The 212-nt window shown below is 67.0% G+C and overlaps 1 pseudogene; it reads right to left on the bottom strand.

The window, feature by feature from the left end:
- The window catches only part of LOC102767066, a 2449-nt pseudogene that overhangs the window by 1219 nt on the left and 1018 nt on the right, over positions 1-212 (bottom strand).

Here is a 212-nt window from a genome sequence, read left to right as displayed (position 1 = left end):
AGCGCCCCCCCCCGACCACCGCCCCTTAAACAGGAGGGAGTTCCCCGGCGAGCACCGTGAGGAAGGGAGAAGAGATCACCTCCCACTCCGCGAGCAGCAGGACGCAGGACTGTTTCCAAGGAAACAGTCACTGGTTCCCAGGCCGAGATATCGCGGGGCTTCAGCTGCGGAAGTGACGTGGCCGCTGCCTGGCCTTCCGGCGGCTCCCGGCG

This window comes from Myotis davidii, unplaced genomic scaffold, assembly GCF_000327345.1.
Source record: "Myotis davidii unplaced genomic scaffold, ASM32734v1 scaffold207, whole genome shotgun sequence".
Lineage (NCBI taxonomy): Eukaryota > Metazoa > Chordata > Mammalia > Chiroptera > Vespertilionidae > Myotis > Myotis davidii.
The sequence above is the reverse complement of the archived record's forward strand: the minus strand, read 5'-3'. Positions and strand labels throughout refer to the sequence as shown.